Raw genomic sequence first — 18941 nt, 5'->3', positions numbered from 1 at the left:
ATGACGTCCATTAATAATATTAAAAAAAAAAAAATTGCAACAAAAGTTGGCAAGAGAGTTTCTAGGAAACTCTCATCTACCACCATTTAAAGAAGCACAAAATTCAACGAACTCATTGAAACTCGCATTCGCACTCAATATCCTTCAAATTCAGTATGAGCACCTTCCTGTCTTACTCTCTGTCCACATTATCTTCTTGACTGGTGCACAAATTTGCAATTGTCACCAAAATGGCACCTCCCTTGAGCATAATATCGGCACAGCTGTGGCGGCCGGTAGCCTTGCCTTTGTGGTTGGTTCATTAGTGGGAACTAGCTGATGCCTGTCAATGGCTGTCTATGATAACCCCAAGCGGGTAGCCCGCTTTTCGGGTCATTATTTGGATACTTATTACTAGGAGTTTGATGGTCATTCGGATGCGAGTTCAAGTTGGGCCGCTTGAAGTTTGAATGGTGAACCGCGCGACTGCCACTATACATTTTTTCTGTATTACTTGAGTACCTACAATCTACAGAGTTCTGAAAAGGCTGCTGGTTATAACTACTTTGTCTTGTATTATTTTTCTGTTGTGATTGAGTTACAGTCAGCCTTGCTTCACAGTATAAACCTGCTTGTTGAGCTTGCATCGTTGGCTTTCCTAAATCAGTGAATATGCCCAAAAACTGTTGCTGGGAAGCTGCTGGTTTTCCTGAATTAACAGAGGAACTCATATTTTGAGGTTGAGATTCTGATTTGCCTGAATTATCATATGGCCCAGGCTGTGAATGTGAACTAAATGATGATTTTCTTGAATCGACTAATAAACCTGACTGTATTGTTTGGAATGCAGATTTTACAGTTACGGTTGAATTGAAGTGAGATTGGTTCCCATTTGACTCCTTTCTTGAGATCCTGAAGTAGGTAGAGAAAACTTAAGCACGTAATAATAGAGAATCACTAAAATGATCCAACAAGGCATATTCAATTTGATAATGATAGAAGACAAATAACATTTCCAGCTTATAATTAGAAAAGAATACCTGGTTGCCTTGAGCATTTTCCTCTTTCCTTCTCTTGGATACGTACTTCTGTATCAAACCTTGCAACAGACCCCTTGGAGTGCTTTTCCATCAAAAATTTCTGCTTCTCCCATTTATCTTCCCATCTCTGAAGCTTTACAACATGATTAGTTTAACATGGAACGAAAAACAGATGATTGGGAAAAAGGAAATTTGTTTATATGAAACAAACCTGTCTCAAAGTTTTCAAACGGTAAAGGTTTCGACCCTTAATTAGCAGGGGATGAAGTGGAGGGAGTGGTTTCTCCCCCTTGCTCCAGAGTACCTCTATCTGTTCAGATCAGCCAGAAAAATATTTAGAAATAGATATATTCTGCTTGCTCGTATATTTCATCAAATGCAGCGAGGTTAATCCACCGTGAAAGTATGCTGTTGCTTTGCAGCACCATAACTTTCTTTCACAATGCGGCCCACAACAATCCTTGTGCAGCAAGGAGGACCACAACCACTTCGGGATGCTACGTTGAACCTGAGAATTCGATTTCCAAAAGAGAAATAAGAAAGGTAATTAATTTCTGAGGTAGGAAAAATGGCAGCACAAGCATCATCATCAATTGGTTAGGAAAAGAGAAAATATCATCATCAGTTTTATCACAACCTTACACTTCCTTGAGTGAACATTATGAAAAACTTGTACAGAGTATTTTTTTTAAGTGAGCAATCAATTGGACAGCAACAGTAATTGAATATGGTAATTGTGTGTTCCCGGTACAAGGCTGTCTACACAATTAAGTGCCACTTCCAAATATTTTCTTCGTGTAAAATAAAGAGGGCAACCCTGGCACGTTTGTTTTAAGATCAAAAGCATACTAGCTCAACAGATGGTGAAAATGTCTAATTGCAAAAAGGTAAGCAAAACTGATGAGGCTATATTACTTAAAATGGGACTCCCTTTAGTGATTTGAAAATAAAAATTACTAAGGTCCTGCAATGGTCCAGTCCACCATTGGGTTTGTCAAGTTGAACATTGATGGTGTAGTTCGGGGAATCCTGGGGAATGTGGTGGTAAAGGGGTAGTTTGGGATTATAGAGGGCGAACCTTGGGTGGATTTATGGCTTACTATGGAAATGGTACAAACACAATGGCTGAGACTAAGGCTATGCTCGTGTTGTGCCTTAAGCTGCCCTGAAAATAAACACAAAATAGATAGAGACAATATTTAAGTGGTTCGGTAATTTGCCTACGTCCACTGGCAGAAACACTATATTCAAAACAACTCTATCTCAAATGGCACACTACACATACTTCTCACACTTCTCTCTCTCAATGGGATGATCTTCCCTTCACATGACCTCTTCTATTTATAGGAGAGGCTGAACCCATCTCCCTCACATTACATCGCTGGACACCAGCTCAATTCATCTGGAGGCATATGTGAGAAACATCATCACATGGGCACATGAGAGGAACACAATCATGTGAATTGGACACCACCAACACATGGGCACCAATGAGTTGGACGGCACACATGGGTGGTCCCCCAACAATCACCCCCTCCATCCAAGTGTGCCACATTAGGATACTACATGTTCTATCCTTCTAATGATTTCATCTCTTTATCAAAATGTTCATTTGCCATGAGAGATCTCCGCTACCAAATGCGCCCTAAGGCGCCAATGCACCCGTAGGTGCTCAGCAGTATGAGATATTAATCAAGTCCAAACAGTGTTGGAACTTGATCCCGGTGACGACTTTTGTCAACATATCTGCTGGATTATCTTCAGTGCCAATCTTCTGAAGTAGAATGTCCCCTTCTTCCAATATCTCACGTACGAAGTGGAAACGGACATCTATATGCTTTGTTCGAGAGTGATATACTTGATTTTTGGCCAGATGAATTGCACTCTGACTGTCACAGTAAACGGTAACCTCTTGCTGCTTAAAGCCCAAGTTTGTTACCAATCCCTGTAACCAAATGGCTTCTTTCACGGCTTCTGTTACAGCCATGTATTCAGCCTCAGTTGATGATAGTGCAATTGTCGATTGCAAAATTGATCGCCAACTAACTGGTCCTCTAGTCATAGTGAACACATATCCAGTTGTCGATCGGCGTTTGTCAAGATCACCTGCATAGTCTGAGTCAACATACCCAGTTACTAGACTATCTTCACTCTTCTCGAACTTCAAACCAATATCTACGGTTCCTAGAATGTACCGTAGAATCCACTTAGCCGCATGCCAATGAGTCTTTCCAGGATTATGCATATAGCGGCTAATTAAGCTAACGGCCTGGGAGATATCAGGTCGTGTACACACCATGACATACATTAAGCTTCCTACAACACTTGCATATGGGACATTTCTCATGTAGTCCCGCTCTTCATCAGTTTTAGGAGACTGCAATGCACTGAGCTTGAAATATGGGGCCATTGGAGTACTCACCGGCTTCGTCTTTGAGTCGATGTTGAAGCGTTGTAGTATTCTCTTCAAATACTGCTTCTGAGTAAGGTGAACAGTACCTTTCACCCTATCTCTACTGATCTCCATCCCCAGTATTCTTCGAGTTTCTCCCAGATCTTTCATGTCAAACTCATGACTTAACTGAGTTTTTAAGCTATCTATCTCTCCTTTGCTTTTACATGCAATCAACATATCATCTACATATAAAAGCAAATAAATGAAAGATCCATCTGCAAGTTTTCTAAAATATACACAATGATCGTATTGGCAACGAGTGTATTTCAGATCCATCATAAAGCGGTCAAACCGCTTATACCATTGCCGAGGTGACTGCTTCAAGCCATAGAGAGACTTCTTCAGACTGCATACCCAGTTTTCTTTGCCAGCTTCTTTGAATCCTTCTGGTTGAGACAGATAAATCTCCTCTTCCCGATCACCATGTAAGAAAGCTGTCTTTACATCAAGCTGTGCTAACTCAAAGTCATATTGTGCAACCAAAGCTAGCAATATCCGAATGGATGAATGCTTCACAACAGGAAAGAATACTTCACTGTAGTTAATTCCCTCTGTCTGAGCGTAGCCCTTGGCTACCAACCTAGCTTTGTATTGTACTCCATTCTTAGCAGCTTGATCATCTTTCTGATTGAAGATCCACTTACAGCCAATTGTCTTCTTTCCTTTTGGAAGCGGCACAAGCTCCCAAGTCTGGTTTTAGTGAAGAGACTGCATCTCTTCATTCATTGCCTTTGTCCATTCAACCTGTTCACTGGACTGTATGGCTTCTCTGTAAGTGGTTGGGATCTCACCCCCTTCAGCTGGTAATGCATATGTCACATAGTCTGTATAACGTGACGGTACACGTTTCTCTCTTCTCGGTCTGTTGGTTGCTATTGATTCAGGTTGTATTTGAGGTACTGTGACTGGACTATCAACCTCATCTTGTCCATGCTCTCCATTTGTTTCTCCTGAATCCTTTCGAGTGGAAAACTCCACCTTTTGCGAATCACCAAGTGTTTTGCTATCATGGTTGTATTCACTGGAATTTCTATGCTTATGTGACTTAAGCATCTCAAATTCGTTGAAGGTAACATCTCTACTGATGATCACCTTTTTAGACTCTATGCACCAGAGTCTATATCCTTTTACACCAGTACTAAAGCCCAAGAATTTTGCTTTCTTGGCTCTAGGATCAAGCTTACTCTCTTTAGCGTGATAGTAAGCAGGACATCCGAAAACGTGTAAAGAGTTATAATCAGTAGCATGTGTACCTCTCCACATTTCAGTAGGTGTCTTCCCGTCATTGGCAGATGCGGGTAGTCGATTGATGAGGTGGCAGGCATATGTCACAGCTTCAGCCCAAAATTGTTTACTGAATCCAGTATCCAGCAACATACATCGTACTTTCTCTAGTAAAGTACGATTCATTCGTTCTGCCACACCATTCTGCTGCGGCGTACCTCGTACTGTGAAGTGTCTGACAATTCCCTCTCTCCGGCATACTTCCATGAAGGGGTCTGAAGTGTACTCACCTCCATTATCAGATCTGAGTCGCTTGATCTTCCTGCCGGTCTGAGTCTCAACCATTTTCTTCCAATCAAGAAAGATTTGCAGCACTTCATCTTTATTCTTCATCGTATATACCCACACACAACGAGAATAATCATCTACAAAAGTTACAAACCAATGTTTACCTCCCAAAGATGCATTTTGGGTAGGTCCCCAAACATCAGAGTGCACATAGTCAAGTATTCCCTGTGTATTGTGTACTGCGGTTCCAAACTTGATCCGCCTCTGCTTCCCCAATACACAGTGCTCACAGAAAGACAGTTTACCAGTCTTGGTACCTTTGAGTAAGCCTTGTTTCACCAGTATTTGCAAAGCTTTTTCTCCTGCGTGTCCCATACGCATATGCCACAGACTGGAGGTGTCATCATCAGTCTCATCTAGCTTCTCATAGCCTGTGGAAGCTCTTCCAGCAACAGTACTTCCTTGCAAGAAGTACAAGTTTCCTCGCCTCAAACCTTTCATAGCCACCTGAACTCCCATAAGTACTTTGAGAGTTCCATCTTCAATGGTGATTCTGAATCCGTTTGAATCCAGAGCTCCCAGTGAGATGAGATTCTTCCGCAAGTCCGGAATGTACCGAACTTCTGTCAGAGTCTTGATGCTGCCATCGTGCAGCTTTAACCGAATGTTACCTATTCCCTGAGTCTTACAGGCATTGTCATTGCCCATAAGTACTGCTCCACCCTCAATTTTTGTGAAGTCAGTAAACCAGTCCCGATTGGGATACATGTGATAGGTACATCCGGAATCCATAATCCATTCATCGGAATGACAAATGGATGATGAACTTATCAAGGAAAAATCTGAATCATCATCTCTGTCCATGACATTGGCTGTGGTGGGTTGATTCTGCTGTTGTCCCTTCAGCTTGAGACAATCCTTCTTCCAGTGTCCTTTGTTGTGACAAAAGGAACACTCGTCTTTGGCGAGCTTTCTTCCGACTGATGAACCACGTGATGTGGCTCGGGTTTTCGATTGAAAACCTTTCTTCTTTCCGGGATACCTTGACTGGGGTCTCCCTCTTGCTGTTAGCGCTTCACTTGATGTATCTTGTTGTACCTATTTATCTTTTCTCCGGTACTCATTGCTAATTAAAGAGCTAGATACATCTTCAAAACTAATATTTTCCTTCCCATACAATAGAGTAGTAATCAAATGCTCATATGTATCAGGCAAGGAATTTAGCAAAAGTAAAGCTTTATCTTCATCTTCGATTTTAACATCTAAATTTAACAAATCAGCAAGAATTTGGTTGTAACTATTCAGATGTTCAGTCATTGAAATACCTTCACGAAATTGGAATCTGAAAAGCTTATTCTTCAAGTGCAAACGGCTCTCAATGCTCTTCTTCATGAACTTATCCTCCAATTTCTGCCAAAGTACCCTAGCATCTGTCTCTCTCATGACAAAATACTTTTGTTCTTTGGTAAGGCATAACCGGATTGTACTACAAGCTTGAGTATTAAGCTTCTTCCAACCCTGATCAGTCATATCGTTTGGCTTTCCTTCCAACGCAATATCCAACTCTTGTTGGATCAAAACGTCCATGACTTCACACTGCCACATGCCGAAGTTGCTTGTTCCATCGAACTTCTCAACTTCAAACATGGCATTTGACACGGTGGACCGACATCCAGAGCTACTGGCATTTTCAGAGCCTCTATCTCTTCCAGATCTTTCCATTTGAATTTAGAAAATTTAGACACAAAATTTCAAAATTCTAACCGTACGGATGAGTCCGGAATGATCCAAATAGTCGGAAAGCACTATTTGATCGTTGAAATCAGACTCCAAATGGCTTAGATCAAGCCCAAAATGTAACAGCCCGCTAGAAATTCAATTGTGAAATTTCTCTTAACTTTAGGAATCTCGTGAAAACCCAATAAGTTTTCACGAATCCATTAATCGTATAGGTTTTTGTCTAACTACATAGTTAGTGTTATTATTTACTATGGTATCAGAAGTGTGTTTTTGATTATTGAAGATAGTTAGAAGTGTCAAAATGTATTATGGTTTGTGCCATTAGACTCGGAGAGTTATTTAAAGTCTTATGGCGCAATAAATTTTTTTTTCATATTTTCGGACAAAACGTCTGTTCAAAACTGTAGATATTATTGGATAAAAAGAAATATCTTGAGGTAATTTTCATGAATATTATTGGGTAAAAATATTTTGAGTTGATTTTTATAGATATTATTAGATAAAAATATCTTAAGTTGATTTTTTGTAGATACTATTGGATAGAATATTATGAGATAATCTTTTATAGATATTTTGGGTAGGAGAAAACTATACTCAACTCTCAACTCCAGCCACATCTCTTCTATATCTCATGCATAAGTATCACCAGCCACCTCTCCCCACGAAATTATCTTCATTTACACTTTCCATTGAAAAAATATCAAACACTCTCTCTCGGACAGCTTTTAGGAGGTCTTTTGCACACCCATTTCGAAGCTTTTGTAAGTATTTTATCATAAAGTCTCCTTCATATAAGTTGTTCCTTTCTTAGTCTAGTTTACATGGATATCTTATTTGCCCCATTTGAAAATCATTTGATCAGTCAAATATTGTGTAAACTATAGAAAGGTCATTCTGTGAGATAAACTGGAGAATATGTTATAGTTTGGAGTTTTTGACCAAGCTAATGGATAGATATTGGTCCGAAATTTTTATGGAGTATTGTTAACATGTGTATATGATTATTGGTTGATGATTTTTGCATGATTAAAGGTTTTGATGAAAGATTTTCTTAGATTTAGAAACTTAGAAACTGGAAGAGGAAAAACAGTTTCTGTTTTGAGAAAGTTTAACTTTTTGGTGGTCTAAACCTATTCCAATGACTTTGATAATTTTATTGGAGGATCCTAAGCATCTTGTATACATGTTATATTATTATTTTGAAGATATTTGATGTTAGTTTAAAAGATATGAAATTTTATGCAAAGAGATATTCAGATAAGCCAAAGTGTGGATATTCTTGGCTAAATTTATGTTTTGATTAATTTCTAACTATGTGATCTTGAATTAGAAGCTTATATATATTTTAGGACATCTTTTTAAACCATGTGATGGTTTGGTTTGAAGATCATATATTTATAAGTCATAGATCAAGAGATTTATCAAAACTAGTTGAGGAAAAAGTTTCTGTTTTTGGACTAAGTGTAAAACCAAAAACTCCAAATGTTATTTTGTGATTTTGGTGACTTTAGTTTGATGATTTAAAGCATGGTTGATGTTAGGATGATATTATGAATATGTTAAAAGTAAGATTTGATTTTTGAAATTTTTGGAGATGTTTTGATTTAAGGTCAAAACTTGTGATTCAAGTGCTTGGATCTTTTTACAAAAAAGTTTGGTGTTAATTATTAGCTTTTTCTAAATGGATGTTTTAAGAATGGTTTTGAACTTAGAATTGGAAGATGTTGGTTGCAAAATTTTGGTTTAAGCATGAGTTTTAAAGTTGGAAGGAATTGCAACAAAAATAAAGGGAAATGACCTATGGATGTTTCGGCCATAGTTTGTTCTTCATAGTTGTGTTTTGTTTTTAATTTTTATGAGTTGTTATTTAAGTTTCGGACAAAATTTACATGAGGAATGTAAATTTTGGAAACTTTTGGAGTTAGTATGCAAAATCCCTAAGTTATGGGTAAAACGGTCATTTTCCCACATGTAGAGAGTAAAATGAAAATTTTACTCTTTAAGTTAGTATTTTCCATATTTTAAATTATTAGTGATTTAGTTCTAACTTTTAGAATCACTAATTATGGTTCCTCGTGGTCGCACTTGAAATTTTATAAGAAACGCGGATATCGAGGTAAGTTAGCTTTTAACTTACTAGCAGTCTACTGTGTATGTGTGCTAAGTAAAGGAACTACAGTGTATGTATGTGTGTTATAATATATGTCATGCCATGTCAAGTCATCACGTAATTATTTGTTATACAGAATTTATTCTGTCATCAGTTTTTATCTGTTACATAATATATTCTGTCATGTATTGCTGTACATTACAAGTACATCATGCTAAGTATGTCATCTATTACATGTATGTCAAGTCATGTAATATTCACTGTTGCAAGTATGTTATGTTAAATATGTTGTCTATTATATGTTATGCCATATTATGAAATATTTTTATCTCAAGTTGGTCATGTATTTCAAGTTATGTTCAAGTCACGTTATGTTACGTCAGGGCTTCAGTCCTTTCGTATTCCAGTCACATTTCATCTTGATTACTTATGTATGGGGTCACAGCGATTGTGATGCATACACTACGTGAGACACAGCAATTGTGACACATAGAATACATGGGGCCACAACAACTGTGGAGTGTGTATTTAAGCAGTTAAAGAATAAGTTTTCGTAGAATACATGAGGCCACAACAACTGTGGAGTATGTATTTACACGTAAAATACATGGAGCCACAACAACTGTGGAGTATGTATTTTTCATGTTAAGTCAAGTTTGTGTAGAATACATGGGGCCACAACAACTGTGGAGTATGTATTTTTCATGTTAAGTCAAGTTTCAGAACAAGTTCATGATAAGTCAAGTTTCATATCACGTTCATGTTAAGTCAAGTTTCAGAACAAGTTCATGATAAGTTAAGTTTCATATCATGTTCATGTTAGTTCAAGTTTCAGAGCAAGTTCATGCTAAGTCAAGTTTCAAATCAAGTTCATGTCAAGTCAAGTTCAGTTCATGTTTCAATTTAAGTTATGTCAATTATGCTATGTTGTACGCCAAGTTATGCTTTAATTACTTATGAATTTGATTATGCATTTATGCTTTTACTGTCATGCATGTATCATTAGCTTGTGTGGAAGTTTTTTGTTAACTTACTGAGATTTGTAATCAAATCTCACTTTAGTAGTCCCAACTACCATTCCCCTCGAATGGTAGATCTTGTTACAAGACCTGAAGGAGAATCAGGAGCTGATCAACTAGACACAGTTGACTAAACGATGGTGCGACGTCAATGTTAATATAGTAGTTAACGTAAATTACTACTTGTACAATGGAGTTACATCTTTAGTACTTTTTGGATCATAACCATTTTGGACTAGTGTTGTGATCTATTCAATGGGTTTTTATGTATGAAATATGTTTTAAGCATTTGGGATATTTTCAATTTGGTGCATAGTATTGCTAAAGAAAAAAATTATCCGCTGCGAATATTACATAATGTTAGATGCATGTTAGGAACATTGCATCTTATATGTCATGAACGGGGGGCATGTAACCTTGTGTTGCATGTCTCGACGCTTCAAATGTCCGTCCGATCCCAAACGGAATTTGGGGGCGTCACAGGGTGGTATCAGAGCAAAGACGTCTCTGGGCAGTAAATTCACATGTCCTTAGGAAATGCACCAAACATTAGGCTTGAAATTTTAGTCGTCAGTAGGCTTGAATTTCTTAAGGTATGAAAGGTAGTATGTGGTTTTTATACATATACTCGTGTGTTTCAAGAAGGGACACATAACTCGTGATAGAATACCTCGGAATCCTAAAGGAGATAACAATCAAGAGGATCAGAATTTCTCGATGGATGAAGGATTAGTTTAGGTAAATATAGTTAACGTTGATCTGATTGCAATTGATGGTAGTATTGCATTATTGTTATTTTGGAGTAGGTCAAGTCTTTGGGGTTAGTAAATTGTACATTGTTTGATTCAAACGAGTCATTGTTTCTATTAATTGTGGTAGTGCTTGAGAATTCAGCTTGGAAGCTGAATTGTTATCCTAGTGGTAAGAGTAACAATTTTCATTAGAAGTATTATTGTTCATACCAATGTAGATATAAAATACCTTTTATTAATATGAGAAAGGATATGTAGGATTGATGAATGGTATTCCACATATTTGGAGGATTGTTTTGATTCTGAGAATATGATAGAAATTGTGTTTGGAAGAATAATTTGATTAGGAGAAACTTTAGCCTTAGTAGGATTCATTTATGATAATAGTATTACCACGCCGCCAATAAATGATTTCTGGCAAAGCACTATCTTTATGGATACATAGATCGATATTCTTTTGAAGACTATTATATGGGGAGTAAAATCTTGGTCTTGAGGATTTATGTGAACATTAGGAACAAATCATTTAGAGTTAGAATAATTGATAACTCATGATGGATAGAAGAGTTATGACAATCATAAGAGAAAAAGTCTCAAGTTTAAGTTATTAACTGGTCAGTTATCAAAGTACCACATAGGAAGATGACTGATTGTTGCGATTATAAAGAAGTAAGTTAGTCATAAACCAGTAGAACTCCTTGAGGTTTTTATTAACTTGAAAATTACTGAGAGTTTGAATATGCATGATTAAATGCATATTTATATGAGTCATTGGATCATGTCATATATATGAAAATCTCTGAAAGAAATAAAATGGAGCACATAAAACATCTACCAGAAGATAGAAACACAAATATGAATATTTGTGAAGTATTATTTTATTATCATAAAGCAAAATTACAGAAATTTGAGGCTCTTTGCCTCAATCTTTAAACGCTCTTACTCTTCAAAAATCTGCATGTCTTTCCTATATAAAGGAGTAGCCACTCGAAAAGCAGAGTTAAGCAAAGATTTTAAATCTCTGTTCTCTCGCTTTACTGCTTCTATCTTCATGTTGGATTCTATAAGAAGCTTCTGAAAGATAGAAATTTTCTCATGGAGTTTGTCAACCCCACCAGTCCTGGATTGCAGTTGCTGAGAATATGCGACAATGGCTGATGAGTATCGAGTACCGAGACTCACAAGCTCGTAGATAAGTTCATTATCTGACTTATTAGTCAGATCATTATTGGATTGCATTATAGCACCTACTGAAGAAGCATAAACAACTGGTGAACGAGGTGCAGAATACCTCATGTTTTGGTAATGAGAAGATTGCTGAGCCATTGCAAAGTGAGTAAGCAGAAAGAGATTGCAGAGTAAGAATGCAGACTAATTTCAGAAAAGTGAAGAAGATGAGATGAGAAAGAAGATGAACTGAATAATTCTTTTATAGAGAAAATTATGACGAATCATCTCTCGTGAATCATTTCTCTACAAGAGACAAGAGCAATGTAGTATCATAGCTGCGGTGCCTGACAATTACAGAAGAACAAAGTAGTGTCGTAGCTATGCGGCGCCTGACAACTACAGAAGACCTATAAAAATCATGCGCATCAGAGTTGTCTGGTCTAAAACAGAGGGCCACCGATTTCAAAAAAAAAAAAAAAAAGAGAGAGAGAGAGAGAGAGAGAGGATAACGGCTTAATTTTGATGAATTCTCTACTAACTTTGGTATTTACAAGAACACTTAAAGTATATCGCCTATGTTTTTCTAAAAAAAAATTTCAGAAGATTATTTACTTGAAATTTTAGGTTTGGAGAGTGTGTCGATACAACTTGGCCAACCTTGTGGAAAGAAGTATAATATAATTGTTGATTAAAATAAGAGAGTTAAGGAATGACATAATCTCAAAGGCAAATATATACGGGATAGACATCAGGTTGGTAAGCAACACATATTCCTTAACTTGTTATTTCTTACTTACTTCGATTTCGAGGACAAAATCTTTTTTTTAGGAGGGGAGATTGTAACAACCCGCTAGAAATTCAATTGTGAAATTTCTATTAACTTTAGGAACCTCGTGAAAACTCAATAAGTTTTCACGAATCCATTAATCGTATAAGTTTTTGTCTAACTACATGTTAGTGTTATTATTTACTATGGTATCAGAAGTGTGTTTTTGATTATTGGAGATAGTTAGAAGTGTCAAAATGTATTATGGTTTGTGCCATTAGACTCGGAGGGTTATTTAAAGTCTTATGGCGCAATAACTTTTTTTTTTCATATTTTCGGACAAAACGTCTGATCAAAACTGTAGATATTATTGGATAAAAAGAAATATCTTGAGGTAATTTTCATGAATATTATTGGGTAAAAATATTTTGAATTGATTTTTATAGATATTATTAGATAAAAATATCTTAAGTTGATTTTTTTGTAAATACTATTTGATAGAATATTATGAGATAATCTTTTATAGATATTTTGGGTAGGAGAAAACTATACTCAACTCTCAACTCCAGCCACATCTCTTCCATATCTCATCCATAAGTATCTCCAGCCACCTCTCCCCACGAAATTATCTTCATTTACACTTTCCATTGAAAGAATATCAAACACTCTCTCTCGGATAGCTTTTAGGAGGTTTTTTGCACACCCATTTCGAAGCTTTTGTAAGTATTTTATCATAAAGTCTCCTTCATATAAGTTGTTCTTTTTTAGTCTAGTTTACATGGATATCTTATTTGCTCCATTTGAAGATCATTTGGTCAGTCAAATATTGTGTAAACTATAGAAAGGTCATTCTGGGAGATAAACTGAAGAATATGTTATAGTTTGGAGTTTTTGACCAAGCTAATGGATAGATATTGGTCCGAAATTTTTATGGAGTATTGTTAACATGTGTATATGATTATTGGTTGAGGATTTTTGCATGATTAAAGGTTTTGATGAAAGATTTTCTTAGATTTAGAAACTTAGAAACTGGAAGAGGAAAAACAGTTTCTGTTTTGAGAAAGTTTAACTTTTTGGTGGTCTAAACCTATTCCAATGACTTTGATAATTTTATTGGAGGATCCTAAGCATCTTATATACATGTTATATTATTATTTTGAAAATATTTGATGTTAGTTTCAAAGATATGAAATTTTATGCAAAGAGATATTCAGATAAGCCAAAGTGTGGATATTCTTGGCTAAATTTATGTTTTGATTAATTTCTAACCATGTGATCTTGAATTAGAAGCTTATATATATTTTAGGACATCTTTTTAAACCATGTGATGGTTTGGTTTGAAGATCATATATTTATAAGTCATAAATCAAAAGATTTATCAAAACTAGTTGAGGAAAAAGTTTCTGTTTTTGAACAGTGTAAAACCAAAAACTCCAAATATTATTTTGTGATTTTGGTGACTTTAGTTTGATGATTTAAAGCATGGTTGATGTTAGGATGATATTATGAATATGTTAGAAGTAAGATTTGATTTTTGAAATTCTTGGAGATGTTTTGATTTAAGGTCAAAACTTGTAATTCAAGTGTTTGGATCTTTTTACAAAAAATTTTGGTGTTAATTATTAGCTTTTTCTAAATGGATGTTTTAAGTATGGTTTTGAACTTAGGATTGGAAGATGTTTGTTGCAAAATTTTGGTTTAAGCATGAGTTTTGAAGTTGGAAGGAATTGCAACAAAAATCAAGGGAAATGGCCTATGGATGTTTCGGCCATAGTGTGTTCTTCATAGTTGTGTTTTGTTTTTAATTTTTATGAGTTGATATTTAAGTTTAGGACAAAATTTACATGAGGAATGTAAATTTTGGAAACTTTTGGAGTTAGTATGCAAAATCCTTAAGTTATGGCTAAAACGGTTATTTTCCCACATGTAGAGAGTAAAATGAAAATTTTACTCTTTAAGTTAGTATTTTCCATATTTTAAATTATTAGTGATTTAGTTCTAACTTTTAGAATTACTAATTACAGTTCCTCGTGGTCGCACTTGAAATTTTATAAGAAACGCGGATATCAAAGTAAGTTAGCTTTTAACTTACTAGCAGTCTACTGTGTATGTGTGCTAAGTAAAGGAACTACAGTGTATATATGTGTGTTATAATATATGTCATGCCATGTCAAGTCATCACGTAATTATTTGTTATACAGAATTTATTCTGTCATTAGTTTTTATCTGTTACATAATATATTCTGTCATGTATTGCTATACATTATAAGTACATCATGCTAAGTATGCCATCTATTACATTTATGTCAAGTCATGTAATATTCACCGTTGCAAGTATGTCATGTTAAATATGTTGTCTATTATATGTTATGCCATGTTACGAAATATTTCTATCTCAAGTTGGTCATGTATTTCAAGTTATGTTCAAGTCACGTTATGTTACGTCAGGGCTTCAGTCCTTTCGTATTCCAGTCACATTTCATCTTGATTACTTATGTATGGGGTCACAGCGATTGTGATGCATACACTACGTGAGACACAGCAAATGTGACACGTAGAATACATGGGGCCACAACAATTGTGGAGTGTGTATTTAAGCAGTTAAAGAATAAGTTTTCGTAGAATACATGGGGCCACAACAACTGTGGAGTATGTATTTACACGTAAAATATATGGGGCCACAACAACTGTGGAGTATGTATTTTTCATGTTAAGTCAAGTTTGTGTAGAATACATGGGGCCACAACAACTGTAGAGTATGTATTTTTCATGTTAAGTCAAGTTTCAGAACAAGTTCATGATAAGTCAAGTTTCATATCACGTTCATGTTAAGTCAAGTTTCAGAACAAGTTCATGATAAGTTAAGTTTCATATCATGTTCATGTTAGTTCAAGTTTCAGAGCAAGTTCATGCTAAGTCAAGTTTCAAATCAAGTTCATGTCAAGTCAAGTTCATTTCATGTTTCAATTTAAGTTATGTCAATTATGTTATGTTGTACGCCAAGTTATGCTTTAATTACTTATAAATTTGATTATGCATTTATGCTTTTATTGTCATGCATGCATCATTAGCTTGTGTGGAAGTTTTTTGTTAACTTATTGAGATTTGTAATCAAATCTCACTTTGGTAGTCTCAACTACCATTCCTCTCGAATGGTAGATCTTGTTACAGGACCTGAAGGAGAATCAGGAGCTGATCAACTAGACACAGTTGACTAAACGACGGTACGACGTCAATGTTAATATAGTAGTTAACGTAAATTACTACTTGTACAATGGAGTTACATCTTTAGTACTTTTTGGATCATAACCATTTTGGACTAGTGTTGTGATCTATTCAATGGGTCTTTATGTATGAAGTATGTTTTAAGCATTTGGGATATTTTCAATTTGGTGCATAGTATTGCTAAAGAAAAAAATTATCCGTTGCGAATATTGCATAATGTTAGATGCATGTTAGGAACATTGCATCTTATATGTCATGAACGGGGGCAGGTAACTTTGTGTTGCATGTCTCGACGCTTCAAATTTCCGTCCGATCCCAAACGGAATTTGGGGGCGTCACACAAAATGGATCTGAAAAACGGACGGTTCTGATCTGTCTGGTGCGTGGGATACAGCAGATGCACGTGCCGATCTTCTAGGGGCGCGTGTGGGCTCCTCCGATGTTCGTTTTCGATGCCGTTTGCGGCAACGGATCCGTCTTGACGAGAGGAACGTTGTGATGTGATCAAAAGTTGATTTCGATCAACTGCAATTTTCTGGGTAGCACGAACCGAAGCTCTGATGAATTTTTACCGTAGAAATGAATAGTACCTCACTAAGTCAGTTCCCAGGAAAGATTGGAGGGTCACAATGGATACACTTAAAATTTCCAATCTCCTAGACAGAACCTCCTTAGACTGTACGTATCCGCACTACCACACCAAAACTCTACCCCACAAAAAGAACCTAATTGGCTCTGGTACCAATTGTTGTGCCTTAAGCTGCCCTGAAAATAAACACAAAATAAATAGAGACAATATTTAAGTGGTTCGGCAATTTGCCTACGTCCACTGAGCGGAAATACTATATTCAAAACAACTCTATCTCAAATGGCACACTACACATACTTCTCACACTTCTCTCTCTCAATGGGATGATCTTCCCTTCATATGACCTCTCTTATTTATAGGAGAGGCTGAACCCATCTCCCTCACATTACATCGCTGGACACCAGCTCAATTCATCTGGAGGCATATGTGAGAAACATCATCACATGGGCACATGAGAGGAACACAATCATGTGAATTGGACACCACCAACACATGGGCACCAATGAGTTGGACGGCACACATGGGTGGTCCCCCAACAGCTCGATGGTCTGCGAATATGTATTATGCTGATGTAGTCTAATGCCGAGGTTGAAACTGATTCCCAAGTGTTGGTTAACTGGTGGAAAGGACAGGGTGATGTTCATTGGGCTGTGCAAGAAGACTGGGAGAGAATTGCTTACTCTGCTAAGGAGTTGAACATAGTAGTTAGACACATATATAGAGAAATAAATCAAGTAGCTGATTTTCTTGCTAAAGAATGTGCCAAAGGAAATACGACGGATTTTGAGTGGACCCCAAAGGAAATAACTTGCATGTTGAGATTGAATAGGATAGGATTGCCGGTAATACGTTGTAAATAATAAGGTTTTGAGCTTTTCTTATTAGTTTTTTTTTTTTTTTTTAATTTTCGGAGTGATGAAAGGTTGTTTCCTTGGTTTTCCTCCGCCATAAATGGGAGTTTTCAATAAAAATACTTTTAAAAAAAAATGCAAGGTGTCTTCTCCATCAGATAAATAAATAAAGAGGGCAAGGGGAATCATGCTCTCAAATATACACAAGAATGCAACAAAAAAAATCAAAACAAAAGAAAAATTCTTACATTTCATAGACATTTTGTTCGAACATAACAACATCACCAGTGCATGCATCCCCTGCAAATCCCAATTAGTATTTCAAGTTATACACATCAAAGAGAAGAAATATATTTTACCAATAACCACAAAATGTGAGACATGATCTGGAAGAAATAGACAAGATCATGGTAAAGGTTTGGTCCCATGATTTCATGAGACAAATGATATGTACCCCTTCCAAACCGTACAAAAAATATTCGACAGAGTGCAGATTAATAGAAATATCTCATCTTAAATGCCCAAGCTACTACTTAATGCAAAACCGTGATTAGTAACTCCATGTGATTCTTTTTAATATGTGCATACATTAACAAGCCAAATGGTATCATATGGTGAAGGTGAAAACTTGCATTGTCTTCAGGGTAGGGTGGTGAAACGAGCACCTTTAAACCCACAAATTGGTGAACTGGAAATTCAATGTGCAATACCAGCTAAAATGCTTAACATGTGATGTATGCAAACTGCTAAATTTATCAATTCTGCGAGAGGAAAATTCTTGTGTAGATAGGCAAGCCCCAGGATGGTGCAGAGAAATAATCGAGTTGGGGTTGCTTGGCCACAGATAAGACAGTCATATGTAATCTACTATTTTTCGTTTTCTTAGGGATTGGATTATCCATAGCACCAAAACCAATAAATAAATAACCATCCACGAGCTTTTAAATTAACATGTCCACCTTTAGAATCCAATACAAAGCTAGAGACTGGATATTTCTTCTCCCCTCCACCATTTAAAATCCTGGAAAATAAATAAAAGTGAATATAAGAAATCATAAAGTTTTTCGAACATTGCCACTATTAAAGAAGATGATATTACTCTAGATGCTCTTAATGCGTTGAATGAGTGTGCCTTTATTGCCAGTCAGTCTCAATCCATTCTTCCTCAGATAAACTTCACATTGGTCCACTTTTAGTTTCTCCAGCTGACCAGCTGCCACCAAGTAATGAAAGAAAAACCAAAACGTCATATATCAACAACAACGAAAAAAGAAATCTATGCAAAGAATCATCATGTTCTTTCTCTTGACTTTCTCTTGTTCTTGTAACCTTGTTCTTCTCAACATCGCCGTCTCTTTTGATTATTTGCCATTATGAAATCAAGATGTGTAGCCAGCTTTAATCTAAAATCTAAATCAAGATGAATATGCCATTATGAAAGAGAGCAGGTAATATTAGAATGCCTGCTTTGGCCATTTACAAACGTCAAAACTCAAAGCAGACAGGTGCCTGACAACTGACGAGGCAATCAACATATAAACTGGGATCAACTATCAAGAATCAAAAACTTTTTAACTTCCTTTAAAATTACTTTTAAAAATATATATATATATATATATATTCTAAAATCCAACAACCCTTATTAATCTATTATAAAGCTAACAAAAGCACGAGTCTAAAAGAAAAAAATAAAAAATAAAAACAGAAAGTCATGCGTTAAGAAGATTAAAAAG

The 18941-nt window shown here is 36.1% G+C and overlaps 1 pseudogene; it reads right to left on the bottom strand.

The window, feature by feature from the left end:
- Nucleotides 1-507: 507 nt before the first annotated feature.
- Nucleotides 508-18856, bottom strand: LOC122280431 (annotated as a pseudogene).
- Nucleotides 18857-18941: the final 85 nt, after the last annotated feature.

Source organism: Carya illinoinensis, chromosome 1 (assembly GCF_018687715.1).
Source record: "Carya illinoinensis cultivar Pawnee chromosome 1, C.illinoinensisPawnee_v1, whole genome shotgun sequence".
Taxonomy (NCBI): domain Eukaryota; kingdom Viridiplantae; phylum Streptophyta; class Magnoliopsida; order Fagales; family Juglandaceae; genus Carya; species Carya illinoinensis.
Note: the sequence above shows the minus strand (reverse complement) of the source record. Positions and strands in the feature narration are given on the sequence as shown.